At 50.3% G+C, this 22,269-nt stretch overlaps 1 protein-coding gene across 2 annotated transcripts in view; it reads right to left on the reverse strand.

The window, feature by feature from the left end:
* Positions 1–17,535, reverse strand: part of ACSL1 (acyl-CoA synthetase long chain family member 1) — a 73,810-nt gene extending 56,275 nt beyond the window's left edge. For both annotated transcript variants that reach the window (XM_012933160.2, XM_004610359.2), the window contains exon 1: positions 17,368–17,535. The gene's annotated coding sequence lies outside the window, so the exon portion shown is untranslated. The remainder of the gene's footprint in view (positions 1–17,367) is intronic.
* Between the last annotated feature and the right edge of the window lie 4,734 nt (positions 17,536–22,269).

The raw sequence follows: 22,269 nt of genomic DNA on the forward strand, positions 1-22,269 counted from the left end.
GTTCCCAGAGCAAGCCTTGAGCACTGCTGGGTATGACCCCAGGCCCCCTCTTACCCCCCCAAAAAAAGCATCAACAACAAGACTTGTGCATTTTCCAACAAATGGTTAAAGCTCAGACAGACAAGGTCTTGCTGCAAGGTGGAGTTGGAGTTGGTGGAATATGTATTTTTGAATTCTCCTAAAAGCCAATGTTCACGTCATCCTATGAGGAAGTTTATAGCCAAAGCATATAATCATGCTGCTGTTTGCTAAGAATATGATGCAATCGGCTTACAGGTTTAAGCTGCCAGTATTTCTCGGTCAGGAACATACGAGACTAAGCACTGCCTTCTTCCCTACAGCTACTCCTGCACACGCTTCCCACTGCCCCTGAAAAAAGGGGGTCTGCTCGGCTGGGTCTTCTGAATTTCCTATAAAGCTGGGGTCTAACACTATCAGCAGACATGGGACATGCAGTAGGCAGGGAAATCTGGTTCTGGTTCTGGGCCTGGGCATGGAGGAGAAACTGAGGAGCCTCTTCTGTCCGTTGATGTAGACCCGAGGGATGGATTAGAAATAGGGTGACAGGTGTCACGTGCAACTGGATTGACAACCATCAGGAAACAGGAATCCTGTCCCAGTGCCAGCAAGAAGACCTGATGATACAATTGGCAGGGGGCAGGGTCTTTTGGCTATGGCATTCTTATTCTTATCTGAACATCACGCCACAAATCGGTGATGAAGAAACTGAGGCTGGAGACTTGAAAAGCTTCCCCAGAGTGTCTTCAAGGCTGGGACACTGAGCTGGCTCGAAGTTCATGCATCTTCCTCTACACCAGGACGCCAGCCCCCTGTGGGCCAAGGTCTGTCCCCGCAGATAACATCCACACGTGGATTTGCACCAGGGCCTCAAGGTCCCTTGAGCATAATAAGGGTTACCGTGAATGCTTCAGAGGTGAACAAAGTCCTCTTTAATGCTCCTTGTCTTACAGAAACCATTTATCCCATTCCTCTCTCAGCTCCCACCACCTCTGAACATGTAGGTTCAAAGTCCACAGTCCACTGTTGGTGGTGCTTCACCTCTTAGCTTACTCACACCAGGAAAAAGTCTTAGGGCCAGAGGTGATTCATAAGGGCACCAATTTTAAGGACACACACACACACACACACACACACACACAGAGCGCAGGTAATTCTACAAACCTATACTTACATTAGCATTTTGTTATCTTGATGTCATTTATAAACAAATGGGGCAAAAAAATAGACAAAACTAAACCAACAAACCCCGGGTGATCTGGATGCTTCTCTCCTTCTGAAGCTCCTCCAGCTTTTGGCCAGTTGAAAAACAGCCAGACAGACTTCGCTAGGAATGCAGCCCTCCAGCAAACCCACACAAGCAGCGCCCTGACCCCACAGCGGCCAAAGAAGAAATCCTGACATCTTTCCAGAAAGCTGCAAACTGAGCTGGCACGAGGCCTCCATTCCTTGCGCCACCTCCTGCCCTGGTACAATGGGCTATTTACAGACGGCTGAAAGCTCCCCCTTTGTCCCCTCACCAGCCGGGCACAGCTTGGGCTTCGGGGAGGAACAAGGCAGACCGTTGGCTGATCTTTCAGTTTGCCACTTGCAGACCGTTGGGCCTGTGCTCCTTAACCCTGGCTGGCAGACACCCTAAAGCTAGATTTGCTTAAGCCCTCCTGAAGCGAAAGAGCGCTCCCCCAGAGTGTCCCGGGAGAGAGGCAAACTGAACCTCCAAGGAGAAGCAGAGGTCGCTGTGGGGCCGCTCGGTCCACTCCTTCCTGGTCATTGCTCTTGGCTCACCTTGCTCCGAGCGCGAGAAGGAGAAAGACCACTTGGGTGACTTGGGGCTCCTGAGTGCAATGAGCAAGAAAATCTGCAGGACGTCAATGATTCCCACCTGCTACCCTGGTGGCTGGGTGAGGGTGACTTTTCTTCTTCAATAATTAAGTACATCCACTTAGTCTTCATTAAGGTGATTTTGTACCTCACCACTTTCATTTTCAAGAAGATTTGGAATAGAGAACTAAAGCACAGATACCATTCTTGTCACTGGCCTGAGTGAATTTGTGATTCAAACGGAATCACTCTACACTATGCTAATCATGGACAACACTGAAAGTTTTTAGAGAAAGAACGGGGTGGAAGTTTCCAGAAGTAGGCATAAAACATTCTAACCAATGAGAGTTCACCGATCGTATTGGCCACAGACCTTAGCAACTCCATATCCCTCTCACCAAAATAAATATTCTAAATATAACCTGTCCAGTTTGAACAGATAAATTTTAGGGATCCGATGAAATAGTCAATAATGAACAATTTGGCAATGAATAATTTGGTCAATAATGAATAATTTTGTTAAATCATTAAGTTACATCTAGATTTAAGTTATAAGATAAGTCATGTTACTTTTAAAATATTTGCTTTTTGGGCTGGAGCGATAGCACAGTGGGTAGGGCATTTGCCTTATGCGGCCAATCCCGGTTCGATTCCCAGCATCCCACATGGTTCCCTAAGCACTGCCAAGAGTAATTCCTGAGTGCAGAGCCAGGAGTAACGCCTGTACATGGCTGGGTGTGACCCAAAAAAGAAAAAAAATTGCTTTTTTCTAAAAGCCACATTCTACTCCTATTTTATTAAAATTCTCTGAGCATCGTCCAACTCCCAGTGGTTCTAACGTCTTCAGTTCAAGATAAATGTTCTCTATAGTCTACCTTCATATTTTCCTCTTCCGTCTGTCTGTCAAGTTCAAATCCACTTTTAAAGTCATGCAGATAGCAACCCCCAAATTCCTCCAAGTCATAAGATAATGTTAGAGCACTGGATAGAATGTGTCCTACAGGTTCACACTCAGAAGACAACCCCCTGAACTAGACATTTGTTTTGGTTTGGGGCAGCGATATTTAATGCATGCCTCCATCACGGCAAATCCCTAGCGATAACTCCCAACTTCGAATGAAGTCTCTGTCTTAAAGTAAAATTCAGCTCCCCGACCTTCACAAGGACCAGGGCAGGACTAGCAGAGGTGGTTTCAGAACAAGGTGACATTGCAGGATAGGATAAGGTTGTTCAAAGAAGGGAGTGACAGGGCTGGGGAGAGAGTCCAGGAGCCTGCCTTGCGTGCAAATGACCCTGGTTCAATCCCTGGCAATGCATAAGATTCCTGTGTGTTATTCCTGTTAAATATCAGGAGTAGCCCCTGAATATTACTGGATGTGACCCCAATCCCCTTCAACATCCCCCTAAGACCTCCAAACAAAATAGTGACTAACAAGGTGGCAATCCATTAAAAAGAAATGAGAAAGATTCCATACTCTCAGGCTGAGGTGCATGGAGCATGCAGTTGAGCTGGTACCCCCAAGCAGTCTAAGAAAATGAGCTTTACTTTGGTTTTTGGGGACAAAACAAGACAGCCAGAAGCAATCCCCACCTCAGCTGGAGAAGTTTTAGCAAGTGAATCTGAAACAAATGATAAGAAGATTATCCTGGAACCATGTCACCTAAACCATAATAATTAAAACTGGGGGGGGGAAGTTTTTAAATAAAAAAAAATTTAATGGGGGTTATATTTGGGTAAGAGGCAAGGGGTGGGGGTGTTCCGGGAAGCCAGGTGAAAGTCTGGGAAGTCCTTCCTGTGTGTCAGGAGAGGTGTGAGACAGTCACACACCGTTCATGGTGACCCTCCCAACAGTCCTCATTGCTTGGAGGACTGTCATCACTGTCCCCTTCAATGGAAAAACCAGAAGACAGGGCCAAGGAGATGTGGGGTACCCGGGCCCTGCCCCTTAAGACCAGGGCGAGAGCCCGGATCGATGCCTGTGGCACGTGGTGACTCAAATCTGAACTGAGGTGGGTGGTATCTCAGGGCAAACTAAAAAGCCACCCATGGCACTGCTGGAAAAGTCTTGGATGTGGAGGGTCCCTCTGCAAACAAAGGGACAGAGCACAGGGTGGTCAGGCATTGGGGGAATTTTGTTCAGCCCTTAAATGAAATTCGCACACAGGCTATCTCGTGGGTGAGCCTGTCACACCCAAAGGCACAACACCGACCCCCCTTCCAGATACTCCAAATGGGGACCCAGTGAGAGAGACGCAGGCAGGGCCTGGCCTGCTGCTGACGGTTCCTGTTTCACAGGCAGAGGAGGTGGAGGTGAGACAACACGGGTCATTCTACCCACTTTAAAAGAAAAAAACAACGGCCAAGGGGATCCATTTTACCACAATGAAACAACTTTCAATGCATCTACAGTGACTTTTTTTTTTTTTGCTTTTTTTTGTTGGGGGGGGGGTCACGCCTGGCGATGCACAGGGGTTACTCTTGGCTTTGCACTCAGGAATTACCCCTGGCGGTGCTCAGGGGACCATAAGGGATGCTGGGATTCGAACCCGGGTCGGCCGGGTGCAAGGCAAACCGCCTACCCGCTGTGCTATTGCCCCAGCCCCTACAGTGACTTTTAAACACCAGGATTTGGTCAAGTCTGGGGAGAATGAATGGAAGACAGAGAAAAGGGATTGGAGGGCTGGGCAGAGATGAACAGGTGAGCAGTGAAGAGGGCTGGGGGACGATGGGGTGAGAGAGGAAGGGGCTGTGGGCGTTCCTCAGAGGCCTCCTGGGGGAAGCTGGCACCATCTACAGCCTTCCTCAGAGCAGACTCCTGCCCTAGCTTAACTCAGACCAGACTCCTGCCCCAGCAGGGAGGCACCGGGACCCGTGTGCCCTTTCTTCCTCCTTCCTCCACCCTGCCCACAGGAGGCCTACAGGAAGCCCACCCCAGGCCCTTGTCCTGCCACCCTGCCACCTTCCCCTGGCCCCTTCACTGTCCCCTGTGCCTTCGGATGCCTCCCTGGCCCTGGTCTGAGGTTCCACATCCACCCAACTAGGTCAGAGGCCACTTTCCCTAATAAACATTTCCATGCCCCCAGCCAGAGTTCAGTCTCCCGCTGAACTCCAGGCATCCTTCATCTGTGGGCCCATGTGCGGCCTCCTGTTTGATGAGTCGGGTGCTGCTCCCCTCTCATCCCCCAATCTGTCTTCACAGGACCTCCGTGATCAACAGGGGCTGAGTCTGGAATGTTCCTTGGTGGCTCTGAATAATTCACTTCAAGGCTTGGGGAGATGTATTGACCGAGCAAAAGATGCTCTACAGAGAAAAGAAAACCGTGGGGCTTCCTTCACCATGTCCCCCCCACCCCCACCTCTCCCTGTCACTGACCCCATGTTTAGAGGGTCATCAGGGAGTGACAAGCGTCTATAGGTACATGGGGGCAGGTGGAAGCTGCCAGCCACTGGCTTAAAGGTTCTATACAGATACTCTTGTGTGCCAATTCTTGCCCTGTTTCACGTTTTCAGACTGTCCCATTTTCAAACAGGTGGGTGATGTCACCCCAAGACGTTCAAAGAACAAGAACCTTCTCTGCTCCTTGCCTTCTCCCCAGCCCCCTGCCCCCACCACCACATTCAGACATGTAGCTTAGTTTAGAGCAAAGCAAATTTACCCATGGGGAAGGACAGATGCCAAACGCCTTTCCAAAGCCAAACAGCAAATATCAGAAGGGTTTCATGTCAGAGCTGGCCACTGACTTCTACAAGTGATGGAACAGAATCCTCTGACCCCACCGGGCACTGCAGGATCAAGAAAGAACCAAGGGAGGAGAGTCCTCCCTGCTAGAAACAAAAAGAAAGCCTAACCCTCGGCTGGACACGGGGACCATCTCTCTCCACACACAATGTATCAAGCCCTGCCATGCTGTCCAGCTCTGAAAGGGGGCAGGTGGTCGGTGATAATCTGGAAGAGGAAGCATTTCTATCCAAAACTGTTCTGAAAAGAAGGACTGTCCCTGGGACTCCAGGCACCAAGTGGAGTGTGTGTGTGTGGGGGGAGGGGTTGGGGTCTGTGAAGTTTGTGCACGAGAGCAGGAGAAGGGGACAGGCCGGTTGGCACACAGGCAGAGAGAGCCAGAGAGGCCCATGCAAGCAGGCGTCCATTAGCCAAGTGTCTACTCCTCAGCTGGCTCAGATAAGGCACATGATTTCAGTTGACCTTCGGCTCTGGAAAGATCTTAAGGATGTCTCTCAGGCTGTAGTTGACATGCACATCCCAGGGGAGGGGATTCAGCCACAAAAGTCTGGCCTATGGCAAGAACTGCTGGTGAAGGGAACTGCATTCCTTCTGCCACTCAGACAATGAGAGAACAGAATCTCCGACCTGCGACAAATCACAGATTCAACTGTGAGGCCCGGAGGCTCTGCCAAGAGTAGGTGGGAGCGACCCATGGTGAAGGGGTGGGTGGGTGGGTGATACTAGTCCTTTTACAACACGCAGAGCTCGAGACAGCGGGTAGCAAGCCTTCGCTGGGGGGCCTCCAGATGGGACATACAGTCTGGCTGGCACGCAGAGCAAGTCCTAAAACCTGGAGACTCCCCACGGATGCTTTGCCCCAAACGCATAACGAGCATGGAAGCAGATGGGACAGGCCGCAGACAAGACAGAGTCAAAGGCAGAAAAAAAGCTCCAGGGGCATCTCCGGAAGCTGGGGAGAAAAATGAGCGGCTACCACCCTGCCTTGGGCTGGAGCGATAGCACAGTGAGTAGGAATTGAACTGACCTGGGTTCGATTCCTCCGCCCCTCTCAGAGAGCCTGGCAAGCTACCGAGAGTATCTCGCCCGCATGGAAGAGCCTGGCAAGCTATCTGTGGCGTATTCGATATGCCAAAAACAGTAACAACAAGTCTCACAATGGAGACGCTACTGGTGCCCGCTCAAGCAAACCGATGAGCAACGGTATGGCAGTGATACAGTGATACCACCCTGCCTTGGCACTCCAGCTTTCCACGGACACCCCCAAATCCCTGTGCCGTGGGACGGCCAGAAAGAATGGCCGTGCTTTCACTACTCTCGCACTCAGCTGCATTGTCAGACATTTATTAGGATCAGGAAGAGAAATGGGGCTGGTCCAGCTCTTCTAAATTTCTCACCTGCTCCCGGCCATGCACCCCAGCAGAGAGACGGGGTATAGGTAAGGCCCCAGCCGGTCCAAACAGAGCCGAGCTCCAGCTCTCTGTTCGGCTTCCGGCCTGGCTCAGCCAGGTGGGCAACTTTCACGGAGCGGGTCCCTTTGGGAAAGGTTTCCCACTCCTCCCCCCACCACCCCACGCCCCTGCAAACAAGCCACCACTGAAGCTCGTGGGGGAGAACAGCGCTCCCCCACGGTCCCTTGCCAGCAGAGACCTTTGCCAGGAGACTACGGCGCGCCGGGAAGTTTCTTTCTGCTCCCAAGGTTAGGACAGCTCTGAAGGCAAACACACCTGCAGTGGCGACCAAGTCCGACAGACAGGCGTGCGGAGGCAGTTCACCCAGGGTCTGGGCTGGAGAGGAGAGGACAGAGGGAGAGCACTGTCCTGGGAGTGGGGGCAAACACAGGCAAGCGGGGTGGGGGGAGCACCCCAAGAACCAACCAGGCCGGAGGAGCAGGGGGTGGGACTGGAGCAGGAGTGTCATAAAGGGACAAGTGTCATAAAGCAGTGGCCACGCACGCACGCTCGCTCCCAGGAGAACATTCCAGTTCATGGGGCAAAGGAGCAGCTGGCGGGAGCCCCGGGATTGGGGGCCTCGGCGGGGCGGAGACCCTGGGGAATGAGCCCCAGTCCTTGTCCCCGAGAGGCCCCTGCCTCCAGGTTCCAGAGGTCACCACGATCAGATGTCGGTGACCTGGATAAAGAGACTAACGGGACGCACGGTGGGGTAGGGTTACTTACACCTCTTAAAATAGACGGCGGATCAGAGGGGCCATCAGCCGGAGAAAGGGCTAAGGAGAGCCGGACCCGGTGGACAGGCAAGTACCAAGACCCAGGGCAAAGGTCTGTGGGGGACCCTGCTCTTCAGTGCTGAACCGGCTCCAGCCCAGGACTCGGGGACACAGGGGAGCCCCAGCTGACGAGTCCCTGGGAAGGACTCTGTCCTCACTTTAAACTTTGTTGGCTATGTGGAAGCCCTCAGAGGTACTGGGAGTAGAGGAAAGGTTAGCCAGGACTTAGTACATTGTAGCAGGGAGGCGGGTGGCAACCACCACGGGATGTGAGCCTAGAATTACAGCACAGGTTCAGGTGATGGCCTCCTGGGGAGGGGGTGGGGGAGGGAGGACGAGGGGTGGAGCTAAAGACAAACCAAATCCCACAATTTGCCCAGGATTATAGAATAATGACCCAGTGTTTGAAACAAGCCAAGAAGAAAAGCGCACGTCCACTCTGGCCATTACCTACTCAGAGCAGGTGCACTTGCCAGAGGTCTCAACCTCTCCTTTGGGCTGCTTACAGAGAGCACAGTGGCAAGACACTTGCCTTGTTTGGGCTGGCCCAGGTTCGATTCCTGGCACCCAATAGGGTCCCCGAAGTACCACCAGGAGTGATCCCTGAGCATAGCCATGTAAGATTTCTGGCCCCCTGCCCTGCCCACCAAAGGCACACAGGCTAGGGAGATACCTCAAGGGGGGAAGAGTATAAACCGGGCTTGTGGAGGCCCAGAGTTTGATCTGTCTCCCTAGCACTGTAGGGAGACCCCAGAATGGTATTCACAGTTCTCACCACACTGCTGGCAGATGAGCTGATTTCCTGGTACCTTAAGTGTCTGGTACCTTAAAAATGATGCAAATGCATCAAAATAATACATGCATGCAATTCTAATGTGTAGATACTGTTACTTAAATGCTTATGCCACAGACACTGAATATTTTTCTGGTCATTATAAAACATAAATAGAATATATCATCATCATCATCATCCCGTTGATCGTCGATTTTCTTTTTTTTTTTTTTTTTTTTAGCTTTTTGGGTCACACCCAGAGATACACAGGGGTTACTCCTGGCTTTGCACTCAAGAATTACCCCTGGCAGTGCTCAGGGGACCATATAGGATGCTGGGAATCGAACCCGGGTCAGCCGTGTGCAAGGCAAATACCCTACCTGCTGTGCTATCACTCCAGCCCCCAATCATCGATTTTTTTGACCAGTCTCAGTGACGTCTCTATTAGTCCTAGCCCTGAGATTTCAGAAGGCTCTCTTTACTCGTCCTTCCTAACAGTGCCGCATTGGAGGCTCTTTCAGGGTCAGGGAATTGATCAGAATATATATATATATATATATATATATGTATATGTATATATATACACACAGATAGATAGATATCTTTTAAATTTTAATATATTTACAGAGAGAGAGAGAGAGAGAGAGAGAGAGAGGACCAGGTACAGATAGATACCAGGTAGATACTATTTTTACCAATCACCCCCCATTTTGGAATTCAGCCCCAGCTCCCCTGGGAAGTTGCTACAGTTTTTCTGATCAGGCAAAAGCTACTCAGGATCCTGACTCTGCAATGAGAGTCTGAGCTGGAGCACCCCCAGGAGCTGACCGTACTCGAAGGCAGAGGACAGGGCCACCTGGTGCTGCAAACTGACCAGATCTAGGTGGGCAACAAAGCTATTCAGCATTGGCCACGGTGGAGGGGAGAGTGGCAGGCGCTGGGCCAAGGTGTGGCAGGTTGCCAGAGGAAGGGGCATCAAGGCCGTGGAGACAGGGGTGGGGGTGAACCTCACCTGCCCGGACTGGTCTCAGTGATCTCCCCAGGTCTAGCCTCTTCCGGGGTGTCTGGCTCTTTCTGCAGCAAGGGGCTGGGTTGGACTGGCAGACAGGCCAGGTCGCTGCCAGCTGGCTGTGCTGGGACACCTGAGGCCCGCCTGGGGCACAATGTGGGTGATTGTTGGAGTGCAGGAACAAACACTGATTGGTCCCCTCATCCGGGCCCAGAAGCTAGGTGCCACTGTTAAGGAGCACCGAGTTAGGGGACAGCGGCGACAGGCCAGTTATGTAAGGTTGGCTGGAACGTCCCCTCCCACAGTCCGGAGTAGGTCCACACCCCCCTGCTGCCCCCAGCCCTCCGGAGGCCCCCCGAGGGAGTCGCTGCAGTGCCTGCCCGCTGCAGCCCCCTCCCGGGAGCCATCTGTGTGCCCAGGCTCCCGCCGCCACCGCTGTTACATAACGCGAGCTGCTCCCGAGCAGGCCAGGCCCTCTGACAGCACATCAGTGACGACGACGACGAAGACGACTAGGTCTCATAAAAGGTTCCGTGCTTGGACTGCGGCTGCGGGGTGGGGGGGGATAGGGCGGGGAGGGGTGCCTCCCTAGGGAAGCAAGAGAAGGCCACCCCAAAGGAAGCCAGGGGGAGGACGCAGGCAGAGATGCTGGGGGACCGCGGGGTTTGGAAGCGCAGCAGAGTCTGCACAGACCAATGAGAGCAGCAGCCGGCCACTGCACCAGACCCGGGGGCAGGAGAGCCTGGGAAGGCTGGGCGTTAACCCTTCAGCGGCAGCCTTGGGAAGTGGGTGCTTGGGGGAGAAGCTATTGTTGAAAGGCGGGGGAGTATGTGGACCCCCGTGAGGCACTCAGGAGGGTGTGGGCGCTAACAGAGAGCTGTGAGTCCTGGGGTCTGGGGTGGGGGGGGGGCGGAGTCACAGCACAGGAGCGCTCCGAGGGGCTGAGCTGGAAGGAAAGAGGGAGCGCCTGATGGTGAGGCAGCCCTCCACTGACTCCCAAGTTGGTTGGGCCCCACAGGAAGGCCATGTACAGGATCTGGGGTGCCCAGAACTGGGTTCGACTCTGGGTGCCCCCTCTTTCACTTTTCAGAAAGCCCAGGAGGAGGATGGTTTGGGAAAGGCCTGGCTGGCATCAGGACAGAGCTGGGGTGGAGAGACCCATCCTGCCAGCCAGGCCAAGCAATCCCCAGGCCTTTCAGAAGGGAGAAGGAAGCGGGGAAGGCTTCTGGGCGGAGGGGGCCTTTGATCAGAGCTCTGCTTGAGGGAAACTCATTATTCTCTCCCTCTGTGATTTCTGTTGTCTGGGGGACATGCCCATTCGTGCTCAGGATTGACTCCTGGCTCTGTGCTCAGGGATCACTCCTGGGTGTTCAGGAGACCCTACTCAGAGCTGGGTCTTGAACCGAGGTCAGCTGCCTAGCGAGGCATCTTCCCTGCTATGTTATCTCTCTGGCTCTGTGAGGATTTTCTTGTTCATGGGTTTGCTTTTTGTTTTTTTAAGGGTGCTTTTTAGTTGTGATAGATTCTGGATCAGGGCCACGACACGGACCAGGAAAGGTGTGCATTGGGCAATACTGTCCAGAGAGTACATTAGAATAAGCAGAACCTGCTGACTAGATTTCTGGGCATAAATCAAGGGTCACATCAAGGTCCAGTCATTCCTCGAATAGGCGAAGGCTCAGGAACAAACTCTAGGGTGCCACGGCCTGAGGGAACGCAGGTTACATAACTTTGGCCTGGGCATCCATTTGGGGCACTGCGGTCACTGCGTCAGTGAAGTGGATGAGGACGTGTCAGTGTTCAGGGGACCCTGGATGTGTGTGGGGGGGCATGCTCTGAAGTGTCACAAAGGCAATGAGGGAGGCGAGGGGAGGGGCCATGCATGAGACCAGCACCCCGGCCCTCTCCCTCTGCACCCAGGAAAGCTCTGCTTTTACTTATTGCACCCATGGGGGCTCCGCCTATATTTCTACTGGAGCGAGGGGACCAGACTGCCAGACAGCCTCTCCGTGCTTTTCACACCGGAACATTTACAGTTCTCCTGCCTATTTCTTCCTTTCTAGCATGCCCTAGAACAGGCGCGTCAAGCTGCAGGCTGAGCACAGCTGGTGGAGCAGCAGCTGAAAAATCACTGGTCTGAACTAAATGAGGGAGACGGGCCAAGGAGACATGTTTCTGTCAAAATCCCCCAGGAGACCCCAATGCAAGCCAATGTATGTGCTGTGATGAGGCCAACATGCCCAGGAGAATTCTGCTTCCCCATCTCTGCTAATAAGCCTGGTCCCTCTTGTCATTCTGTGGACTCGATTACCTTCTGCACACCTGAGCTATGAAGCATGTCCGATGATGGCTCTTCACTCTAAGACCAACTTCCAGATATGCTAAGCTTGGTGATTCTTTGCTGTTGTTTTAGGTCACACCCAGAGGTGCCCAGGGCTTGCTCCTGGCTCTGTGATCAGGGATCACTTCTGGCAGGGTTTGGGACCCTCCGTGGTGCCAGGGAGATAACTGGCGTTAGTCACATGCAAGGCAAGAGCCTTAACCCCTGAACCTTTTCTACCTGCTTTAGACGTTTTTAAGTCTTTATATTGTAGCTTTCAATTGCCTGTCCATGGACTGGGGCTGGTCCTTGGTGGGCAAAGAGAATTGGAAACCACTGCTCTGGAAAAGTCACAGCCACGTACCAGGCCATCTTGTCACCCATTGAACCAGGCTGGACCGACATTTGCTGTCTGTCTCAGTGTGTTGTCTGCACAAGACTGACTGTCAATGAGGCAGGGCCAAATCAAGGGCCACCGACACAGAAGAAACAGCTCTGGGCTCAGTCTGGCCATCAGCTGGATAGTGGGGAACTGCCCAGGCTCCCTCAGACCAAGCACCCACTCTCTGCAGAAAGGCTGCAGGACCAGTAATTAGGAGCACAGTCCTGCTGCCAGCCACCAGGGTTACACTTTGCGTTGGACAGCTTCATCTCTGGGATCTTTCATTCATTCATTCATTCATTCATTCATTCATTCATTCATTCATTCATTCATCTGTAGACGGGATCACTGTCGAAACCTCACATTGCTGGGAGGATGCACTGAGAACAGCCTCACTAGCTGCTATCAGCCTCTGTCAGGAGCAGCCACGGAGTCAGCTGAGACTGCCCAGTTTTGCAGTTAACAGTAGAGTATTGAGGGGCTAGAGCAATAATAGTATAGGGGGCAGGGCATTTGCCTTGCACGTGGTTGACTAGGGTTCGATTCCCAGCATCCCATATGGTGCCCCGAGCACTTCCAGGAGTAAATCCTGAGTGCAGAGCCAGGAGTAACCCCTAAGCATCTCCAGGTATGACCCAAAAAGCAAAAAAAAAAAAAAAAAAAAAACAACAACAACAAAAAAAAACTTGAGTATTGGAAGAGAAAGAAACTAGTTCTAGTAGCAACTTTCTATTCACTGTGGCTAATTGAGGAGTAAGGGTCACTAGCACTGATAAAAATGCCTCTGCTTTATAGGGCGGGAGGTCCAGCGTGACTTGGCCTCAGGAGTATGAACATTTCCTTCACAATAAGCTGAAAGGGAAATTTCCTCATAGCCTACACAGTGCAAATGGACAAATGATACATTTATCAGAAGCCCTTCCCTGAAGGCAGAAATGATGTAAAAGGCACTCCAAGTTCCCACATTTAATGCCCTAACTTCTTCCTGTTTTATCTTTCTAGATGGTGAAATCTTTGTTTCAGTAGCTTTGGACTAGACACAAACCAAATAGTCCACTAGAATCCACTTACTAACAAAAGATGAGTTTCAAATATGTCAATTTTATCAGTTCTAAAGCAGAAACTTGTCTTTTTTTTCTGAAGAATATATGTATGTATATATATGCATATATATGTATATGAAGCTTGGCAAAATATTCTGAAATAGTTGTCCTTAAGAATAGGGATATTTGGTAAATAAATATTTTGGGATAAAGCATAGCTATTTAATGCATTCATCTTCAATATTCATTTTTTGAAGAGTATATAACATGGAAAAATAATACCACAAAGTAACTTGTCATTAAAATTAAATTATAAAAATTTCATCTTCAATAAATGTTTAAAATTTGTTTAGGGGATAAATGACCAAAGGAAAATCTCACAAAAAATAGTTTTAGTATTTTATCTCTTGAAAATCTCTAAAATATTTTCAAAATGGGGGGGTAGAGGGAACAAGGCACTTGCCTTGCAAATGGCCAACACAGAATTGATCCCTGGTACCCCATATAGTCCCCCTAACCGTATCATGAGTAAAATACTATCTCTGAATGCAGAGCCATACATAAGCCTGAGCACTGCCAGTGTGGCCCAAAAATAAACAAACAAAATTTTCCCTACATTTTCTACAATAAGCAAAGATTCCTATTACAATATACCCAGGTATCACCGTCACTGTATCACTGTCATCTCGGTGCTCATCGATTTGCTCAAGCGGGCACCAGTAACGTCTTTATTGTGAGACTTGTTACTGTTTTTGGCATATCGAATATGCCACAGGTAGCTTGCCAGGCTCTGCCGTGCGGGCAGGATACTCTCAGTAGCTTGCCGTGTTCTCCGAGAGGGGCGGAGGAATTGAACCTGGGTCAGCCGCGTGCAAGGCAATGCCCTACCTGCCGTGCTATAGCTCCAGCCAACCCAGGTATATAATAGATAATATATATATTGGAGCTATATATATAACAAATATATATAGCTCCAATATATATAAATAAATGGAGTTATATATATATATATATATATATATATTTATCTGAGGCAAATGGTTTTGATGAGGTAGTGGACATCTTTTTACTTAAAAATTCGAAGCCCAGAAACTACTTTGTGAAGAGAATTAGTCCAGGCACCTACATAGAATGACCAGTTTTGGGGTCTCAGATTTGAAAAACAAGACACTCTCCTCCCATGCTGTGGAACTTGGATGCCTCCAAGGAGGCAGCAGAAGCTCTCGGGGGAGACAGAAGCTCTGGCCAGGGAACAGCTCAACCCTCTGATCCAGCCACTCTTCCAGGAAACCAATGCAGGTGATCTTGCCCGGCTCCAAATTCCACCAAGGGCGCAATTCACTGTGTTGGCTCTAATGCAAGGGAGCATTTCTAAATGTTATCATGCATAAAGGCAGGAGATAAGAGGAGACAAGTACCCAGGAAACAAGTACCCACCCTCTAAGAGCACAGGGCCTCTCACTCTTGGTTATGATCTCAAAGGTTCTCATGTGGATCCGGGAGCTCCAAAACGATGCTGTATGAATGTACTCCACTGCCCAATTCTTCATAATCAGTTCAATAAACCCACAGGACTTCCTGGTGTGAGAAATTGTTTTGGAGGATGTCACACAAGTTGACTCAAATCAGAAAACCTTGCACAAGAACTAAAGTTGGAGCCACTTTCGGAGAGCTGCACCTCAAACACTGGAAGAGCTGCCAATGAATCTGGCCATCACCTCTGGTCAGGGCTTGTGTTTGTTTAGAAGTTCTCCGAAACCCCTTTAACTCAAACACACGGGCAGCTTCAGATCAGCTCTGCTCTCTGTGACTTTCTCTGCTGCTGTGAGTGTTCAAGTGAAGGGACCCCAATGTCCCTTTTGTTGTCTGACCACTAGGTTGGATTCACAACCATGAGCACGTTTATGCTACCTCACAGCTGATGGAGTCAGAAAGTAAGGCATGGACTGGCCTCTGGGGAGCATCAGTCTTAGACCCTATACAGACGGGCACCAGCATGTCCCACCAGGGCCCCACACTTGATGTGGCTGAATGAACACAAACCAGCACCAGCATCAGTGCGTTAGAGGAGTTACCAGAGGTTTTGGAACATAAGAATCTGGTCCCTTGTATCACACCAACAAAACTGTTTGTTAAGCCATTCATAACAGATTCTAACAGAGTAACAGTTTGGCTACAAGAAATGGCAAATGCTAAAGAATCAGGGCCTTAGGGTTTTAAGAGGCAAATTTGCCTAATAAATCCATCAAATGGCCTAAAGTGACATTCCCTAAAGTGACTCTCTCCATCTAAAAATTGCTACTATTCCTATAACCTTGCTCTATTCCAGGGAGAGAGAGAGAGAGAGAGAGAGAGAGAGAGAGAGAGAGAGAGAGAGAGAGAGAGAGAGAGAGAGAGAGAGAGAGAGAGAGAGAAGAAATTCCCAGCTGTTAAGAGAAGGCAGGGAGATCTTTCCTTAACCCCTCCTACCAACACGGAACACTTTTCCAAGACAGTCTCATTAGAACAAAACACAGCAAGACCTGGATATGGCAGGGCAGCCAATACACTTCTTACTCCAAACTTCACCCCAAAGTTGAAATCCTATGAAAACTAACTCCACCTGCATGATATATATATAGGGACCTGTCCCAAATATTACCCTCCAACGCTCAAAATTCAAATCTTAGGTTTCTTTCTAGTCAGGCTGCCTGCAATAATAAAAAAAATACTGCCAAAATATAACAGACAGGAAGGAAATATGTCAAAATGCTTATGATTGTTTGGGGAAAGTGATTTTTTTTTTTATAAAAAATCTTCTCTATTCCAGAGTAAATGCAAAATGCAGAGGTCCAGAGTAAGTGGTCTACATATTCCGCCGTATCTTAAGCCAGAGAAAAGAAGAATAAGGTGAACTGCTTTTAAAGATTTTCTTGTCATCCAATTTTGGCTCTTGAGAGACTTTATAGCGTAAGGCAGTCTTTTTGCAGCAAGACGCCAGGTTCAGACAGGGAAGCAGCACAAGAAAACAAACCCCCAAAATGACTGCAAACGGATGCGAAACAAGGTTTTCTTTAAAAGTCCCACTTCTCAGGCTCACCCAACCCAGATTCTCAACTCAAAGCCTAGTCCTGAGTCAATTTAACCTGCCACCTCGACTTGGACTTCTTGTTCGTGTTATACAAATAATGGGCATAACAGTGGGTGAAATATGTGTCACAAGCCGCGTGAGGCTTAATCAGTTAACTTTATGCTAAGCAAAAAAAAAAAAAAAGGTAAAGCATAAGATATTGATAGTCGGGACACCTGGGGCTACTTCTGCACCCTCCCCCCACACACACAACTTCCAAGTCTTCGTGTTCAAAGGCAGAGGCCCTGGTCTATCGCGATTTTAACGAGATCCCTCCGTCCCCGCTGCAAGGTGACAAGCCATTATCTTGACTCCCTCATTTCAAAACACGCTGCTGAATCCAACGGCTCCATCACCGGCTAGAGGCAGCTGCTCTGGGTCCTCCTCTGGGGAGACACCGCGAGAATTTCTACATAAGGCAACAGGCTTGGGATGCTGCATTCGACTCTCCGGTTCCGAGCGGCCGTCACGCGGCGGCCGCGCGACAGTCCCGCTCCGACGCGTCCACGCACGGTCCGAGCGCGCCTCGGGAGCCCGGTCGCGGCGGCCCGAGCGATGCCCGGCCCCGGCCGACCCCCGCGCCGGGCGGCCTGGCACACCACCCGCTCCCCGATCGTCCCCGCAACCTCCTCGGTCCGGTTTCCCGGGGCCCCGGACACGCCGAAACCCGGAGCGGGCTCGGCCGCGCGCGTCCCCCGGCCGCCCCGGGCCCCGCTCCCGCAAGCCCCCGGGCGGGCATCCCCGGCTCCCGGCGCCCGGGAAGCGGCGGCCGCGGGCAGGGACACGGAGAGAAATAAAACCCTCATAATAAAGGAAACGGAGGCGAAGCGGCGGCCGCCCCGCTTTCCCGGCTCGGGCCGGCCGGGCAGCCTCAGCCCCGCGCCCCCGCCGGGCACACGGACGCGGCTCCCCGCGGCCGCACTCACCTCCTCCGCCGGCCGAGCCGCTCCGCCGCCAGCTGTCACTGCAGCCCACAGCCTGCCCCGCGCCCGCTCCCGATGCTATTTAAGGGCGCCGCCGTGGCCGCTGCCCGCTGGCTGCGCCCCAACCTCTGCCTCCCGGGAGCCAGGTTGCTGCTGGTGCGCACTGGGCGCCCGCCCCGCCCCGGACCCGCCCCCACGCAAGCCCCGCCCCGGACCCGCCCCCGCCGCGCGCGCGCGGGCCAGCCGGGTGTGGGGAGCGAGGCTCGCTGGAGGTTCCTAGGTGGCCCCCAACCCCGAAGTCCCACCCCCTCTCGCCACCCTCCCCCCCCCCCCGTGGGGCGTTTCAAAACGAATCTGAGCGAAGGGTGAATTTGTAGGACCGCCTCCCTCGTTCAAGCAGAGCCAGACCCTGCGGGAGGGCGAGGGCGCGCGTGGGGGGGGGGGGGGCGGGAGGCCCCTGGGGAGGCCCTTTCGCATCTTCCAGTTTGAATCGCGTGCCTTGCGGACTTCTTGGCCAGGGGCGGACGCGAGGCCAGGAGAGGTCCTGGCGACCCGCTGGCGTTTTCTTTCCTGTCCCTCGCCCCTTTTAACCTGATTTCACCACGGTGTCCATTCGGTGTTTCGCCACAGTCCCTGGCAGCGAAGCCTCTTCGTCTGGACTTCTGCAATGCACTGGACGTTAAGCAACCCTGGACAGACTGGTCCCGGGAGAGGAAGACCCCAACACGAATGCGACATTGCTCAAGGATAGCGTTCACCTGCCTGGCTCTTGGGCCCTCTCCTCCGCTCAGCCCGAGCAGTGCGGGCGTTCAAGGGGTCCTACATTCATGGCATATCCACCTGCTGGCTGCCAGAGGCCTCCGCAACTAGTGTCACGCATGTGACATTTTCTCTCAGCGCCTGAGGCCTGGCCCTGGACCCACAGAACCACTTTGGGCTCACTGGCAGCGGTGCCAGTGCCCAGCGTGGAGCTGGTTGTCGCAGGACGACTTTGAATGGGAGGCAGGATGATTGATTTAACCATCCCTCGGACAAAGACAGATGCCCTTTGTGGTCCTTATCTCGCTTCTAGTCCCACTTGACGCCCTTTCCCCACCTCATGCCACTGTCATCTCTGTTTTGCAACCCAGAATAAGGCGTTTGTCATTCGATACTGTTCAGTCCCTTGTTTTCTTTCTTCATTAATCTCATGAGCTTGGACCACCTGGATTTGTTCTCCCCCACCACCTCAGGCACCCTCCCCAGAACCCGAGGTGGGTGCTGTTCTTGTTCTCCTTTCCTAGAGGAGGACACACGGAGGTACAAGGAGTGAATGCTAATAAGGTCAAGACAACACGTGGGGTTCAGCCCACCAACCTGCAGAGCCTGCGCAAGGCTTGAGGAGTCCCTGCCAGGGTCACTCGCCTGGCAGCAAGCATGCTCTCTGGTGATGCTGGACTTCTCACTGTTCCCACACACCTGACCCTGCGGTTGCGGGGCACCAGGCCTGGAGTTCGCCAAGAGAGCATGTCAAACAAGACGTTTCTTTAGTTTTTCTTTGTTTTGTTTGGGCACCACATCCAGCAGTGCTCGGGATTTAGTCCTGGCTCTGAGTTCAGGAATTGCTCCTGGAGGGTTCAGGGGGACCATATGGGATGCCGGTGATTAAGCCCGAGTCACCTGCTGCAAGTCAAGCGCCCTACCCACTATGTACTATTGCACAGGCCCCAGAAGCTGAAAACTTGTGGGCATGCTCAGATTCCTAGTCTTCCTTCATCTAGACCTATTAGTAGCTTCCATGGAGATGGGGAAGGGAAAAAAAAGGATTCTGCTTTCCTTTTTTTAATTGCTTTTCACTTGACTAATCCTTGGTTTCTCTGCTCAGGTCTCCTCCTCCACACCCGAGATTTCATCATTTCAGCCTCTCCTTTTTTCCCTCTTAACTTCTCCAACCAGTCCTTCTGCCCCAGTGTCTTCAGGCGCGTTCCAAGTCCTGTGGAGTACGAGTTATTTAAAGTTACTATAACCAAGAAAGGTGGGGGAGAGGTTGCTAAATCAGGACTTCTTAAACGTTTTCCACTTGCAACCTCCTTTTTGCCTGAAATGTTTACATCTCTCGGGTCCATAAAAGAAAAAAAAGTCTACAAATGCAACATCTCTTGACAATAAATCATGAATCTATTTTTAGACACATTTTGGGGACCTCCACATTCAGATAAGTGACCCCCACATACTCCATAGGTTAAGAACTGAGGGCTATATAAGAGCAAGGGGTGTCTGACAGTTATGGAGCATAAAGATTGGGAATCAGGTGTAAACAGGACTGGTTCCTTCTGAAGGCTGTGCAGGAAAAATCTGTGATGCCTTTTTCCTTGGCTTGGAGAGAGTTTTCTCTTCCCTATAGTCATATTTCCTCTCCATCCATGTCAGTTTCCATATTGCTTCTTATAAAGTCACCAGTCACTGGATTCGGGGCCAATAGACTGATTCACTGCAACTCAATTACTTCTGTTAAGACCACATCATGTGGTGCTAGGAGTATGACTTCAATTAAGTTTGGGGTGGAAGGCACACACTTTTTACACTTGATCTTAGCCAAAAGGCTGAGAAGCAATTGGCACACTTTTAAAAAAAATATTTCTAAGAGCCCGGCAAGCTACCGAGAGTATCCCACCCACACGGCAGAGCCTGGCAAGCTACCCATGGCATATTCAATATACCAAAGACAGTAACAAGTCTCACAATGGAGACATTACTGGTGCCGGCTCAAGCAAATTGATGAGCAACGGGATGACAGTGATTGATTGGCAGTGATTTTAGTTTAGATAATATGTTATAACTGTGTTAATGTTTATGGTATTGGTATACAGTTATCACACCTCACCACCACCAAAATGCCCAAGTCCCTCCTTCATGTCCTATGTATGTCACTTGTAGTCTGCCTCTTCTTCCTCTCCCCATCCTCCCACTGTCTGTAATGTTTTGGAATCCAAGACCAAGGATTTTTGATAATATCCATTCCTTAATCTCTTTCTCTAGATACCACAGTGAGTGGGATCATACAGTGTTATTTTCCCTCTGATTTATTACACTTAATACAACACCCTCCAGCTTCATCCAAGTTGGAACAAAAAGCAAGATTTCATTTTATAGCTGCATAGTACTCCATTGCATATATATACCACAGCTTCTCTATCCCCTTATCTACCATGGGGCACTTGAGTTTGTTCCATACCCCAGATACTGTAGTCAGAGCTGCCATCCATGCACACACGTGTGCACATATCTTTATGAGTTAATGCTTTTTATAGTTTGAGGGCTAGGTACATAATTAAACATGAAAATACAACAGCTGTCACTGTCTGCACTTTTATTTCAGTGGAGCTGCCACTCTCTGATGCTAGCCTTTTGTGTAAGTGCTCAACTGCTCTCAACTGGGAAAACCCACACACCTAAGGAATGATGTGCAGACAGAGATCCTTTCCCTGGGCAGAAACTGCTACATGGCATCGGCAAACAACTTCATTTTTAGAAGGTAATGGTACTCCTCTGGAAATAAGGAGGTCATTAAAAATTTTCTCAAGTATATTTTGGTGCTTGTACTTCAAACACAAAAATAATTGCTCCCTAGTTATTTATTTTTCAGAATTTCTGGGCTGCCTTTAGATCATCAGACTCTGATGGAAGGCTGTTCTTACAAAGCGACTGAGAACACAAAGATGGGAACTGGACCCATTTTCTATAAGCAGGAACAAAGTGTTTACTGTGGAAAGTTGCTGCAAGGAATAATTGTCATTTCCTACTGTTCTCACCATTGGAAGGTTCCAGACTCCATCATTAGGAAGTATAGAGAGGGAGGCATCCAATCTTTTAAATTATTATTGTTATGTAATTGACCTATACTATTCTATTTGTTTCCAGGATACAATATAATGGTTTGCTATTTGTATGGTTACAAGACAGCCCCATAAATGGTGAAATGATCCCCAAAACAAGCCTGATCAGCATCTTTCACCACAATGTTACAATTTTTGTTCCTGTGTTATAAGAATTTTTAAGATCTACTTTCTTAGTAACTTTTTTTTTTGCTTTTTTGGGTCACACCCGGCATTGCATAGGGGTTACTCCTGGCTCTGCACTCAGGAACCACTCCTGGCGGTGCTCAGGGGACTATATGGGATGCTGGGAATCAAACCTGGGTCGGCCGCGTGCAAGGCAAACGCCCTACCCGCTGTGCTATCACTCCAGCCCTTCTTAGTAACTTTTGAACACACAACAGAACATTATTGACCACAGTTGCTATGTTCTACATGACATTCCAGGGGAATTCAGTGTTAAACCTCTTTTCGACTTTCTTTTTACCAAACAAGTCTCTTGTCAGTTGAACAAGAGCCATTTGGATGTTATATTGGAGCAAATTTCTCAGTAGCAGTTTGAATCTCTCCAGTTCTCACCTTCAGTACCTTTTGATTTTATTAAAAGTTTGTGGTTGATTCTGCTCCATCCAAGCTACACCATTCTGTCACCAACTAATTGCTTTACAGAGAAGCTAAAAAAGAGTCCAAGTCCTTCGGGGACAAGCATTGAAGCAGGATGACAATGGCACTGCCTCAAAGACTCCCACTGGAGACTGCCAGCTCTGAAGTTGTTTTTCCTACTAATGTACATCTATTGATTTTCTACAAGGCCAACTGAAGCAGAACCATGCCAATTAATAATGGTCAGCATGCATTTCATTACAGACTTTTAAAGAAAGACTGGCATCAGTAACAGTGCTTGTCACTCATTTGTTTTGAGGTGTTACATTAGGTAGAGCTCCATCTCTAAGTAGAAATGCATTTTCCCCATGAAAATCTAAGCGCCTGGCATTTAAGCTCATTAACCATCTACCTCACTGATCTCTTCTTTGCAAGTCTAGAATTCATA

This window comes from Sorex araneus, chromosome 1, assembly GCF_027595985.1.
Source record: "Sorex araneus isolate mSorAra2 chromosome 1, mSorAra2.pri, whole genome shotgun sequence".
Lineage (NCBI taxonomy): Eukaryota > Metazoa > Chordata > Mammalia > Eulipotyphla > Soricidae > Sorex > Sorex araneus.